Source organism: Nelumbo nucifera, chromosome 3, assembly GCF_055504915.1.
Source record: "Nelumbo nucifera cultivar China Antique chromosome 3, China Antique-T2T, whole genome shotgun sequence".
Lineage (NCBI taxonomy): Eukaryota > Viridiplantae > Streptophyta > Magnoliopsida > Proteales > Nelumbonaceae > Nelumbo > Nelumbo nucifera.
In genome coordinates this window covers 88000001-88001795 of record NC_142651.1, presented here as the reverse complement: position 1 = coordinate 88001795, position 1795 = coordinate 88000001, and positions in this window count along the sequence as shown.

Below are 1795 nucleotides of genomic sequence, written 5' to 3'. Positions count from 1 at the left end.
TGTGAAAGTCCAACTCATCAGAACAACCTTCCACATCCCATGTCTCCACACCCACCAAATCCCCATAGAGGTTATCGATGCTACCCTCCCCCCAGGCCCCTCCACTCGGTCGACTGCACAAAGCTGCCATGGTGCGAGTCGGTGTGAAAATCTAGCTCATCAGAACAACCTTACCTCCTCCTTCTCAACATAACACCCTTGGGAAAATCTAACTCATCAGAGAAACCTTCCATTATCCCATGTCTCCACACCCACCATATCCCGATAGAGGTTATCATGCTACCCTCCCACTCGGTCGACTGTACGAGGGTTCCATGGTGCGAGACGGTGTGACTACACATTGTGCCCCTATTGCCTGCCATTGTGCATGTAAGTGTGGCTATGCATGTGCGAACGTGTGGGGGCATGCGTGTGCAGGCGTGTGCGGGCGCGTGCGGGTGTGTGTGCGCGGGCGTGTGCGGGCGTACGTGCATCTGCGGGCATGTGCGGGCATGCACGTGCACGCATGTGCGGGTGCGCGCGTGCAGGCATGTGCGGGCATGTGCGGGCGTACGCGTGCGGGCGTGTGCGGGCGTGTGCGGGTGTGTGCGGGCGTCTGCGTGCATGTGCAGGCACGGGCGTGTGCGGGTGTGTGCGGGCGTGCGTGCACGGGCATGTGCGGGTGTGCATGCGCGGGCGTGTGCGTGCTTGTGCAGGCGTGTGCGGGCGTGTGCGGGTGTGCGTGCGCGGGCGTGTGCGGGCATGCACGTGCGGGCATGTGCGGGTGCGCGCGTGCGGGCGCACGCGTGCGGGCTGTGCGGGCATGTGCGGGTGTGCGCGTGCGGGCGTGTGCGGGTGTGTGCGGCTGTCTGCGTGCATGTGCGGGCGTGTGCGGGCGTGTGCGTGCGGGCGTGCATGCACGGGCTTGTGCAGGTGTGCATGCGCGGGCGTGTGCGGACGTGCGCGTGCGGGCGTGTGCAGGCGTACGTGTGTATTCGCGAACTGCCACCATGTGGGTGTGCTGTGGTCCCCCCTGGTGTGTCAGGGTGCAAGTGGTTTCTGTGGTGCCTCCACGTGCGGTGACCAATATTAGAAAATACTAAACTACCGTGATGTGTGTTAAACATGTTAACACTACATGTGTAGTGTTTTCTGCTATTGTAGTGACAAGGCTATAAATGCTACTGAAAAAAGAGTAATTTGGAGGAGATGATTTCTAAGTTCATCAATGCTACTGAAGCAAGATTCTTAAGCCATGAAGCATCGATTAAGAACTTAGAAGTTCAAGTGGGGCAGATTGTGTCTATGTTGTCGGAAAGAAACGAGGAACGGCTGCCCAGCAATGCAGAGAATAATGCAAGAGAGCAAGTAAATGCCATAGCTTTAAGAAACGGGAAGACAATTGGTGAGACCCAGAAGGATGATAAGGAAGCTGATGTCGACGATCTGCAAAAGGAGATCATAGGGAGTACACCTAAACTGAGTTTAGATGCTATTAAACTTCCTCTCCCCTACCCTGAAAGAGTCTTGAAAGCTAACTTGGATGAGGAAGTTAAGGAGGTTTTGAACAATTTGAAGGCTGGCCAGGAAGGGTGCAAGCCAAGACAAGGTAAGGTTCATATGTTGCTGATTTCTAATAAGAGACCGTTACCCTCTGTTTTGCAGGCCCTATTCCATATTTGAACCCGCCCATGATAGATGGAAGGGGAGCACACCGAAAGATGCGACCATGAGAGTTAGATGATCTGGTTTATGATAGGGAAGTTTGCTTTTTCTTTTTCTTTCTGTTTTTACATTTCTAGCTTAGTTTTTCTGC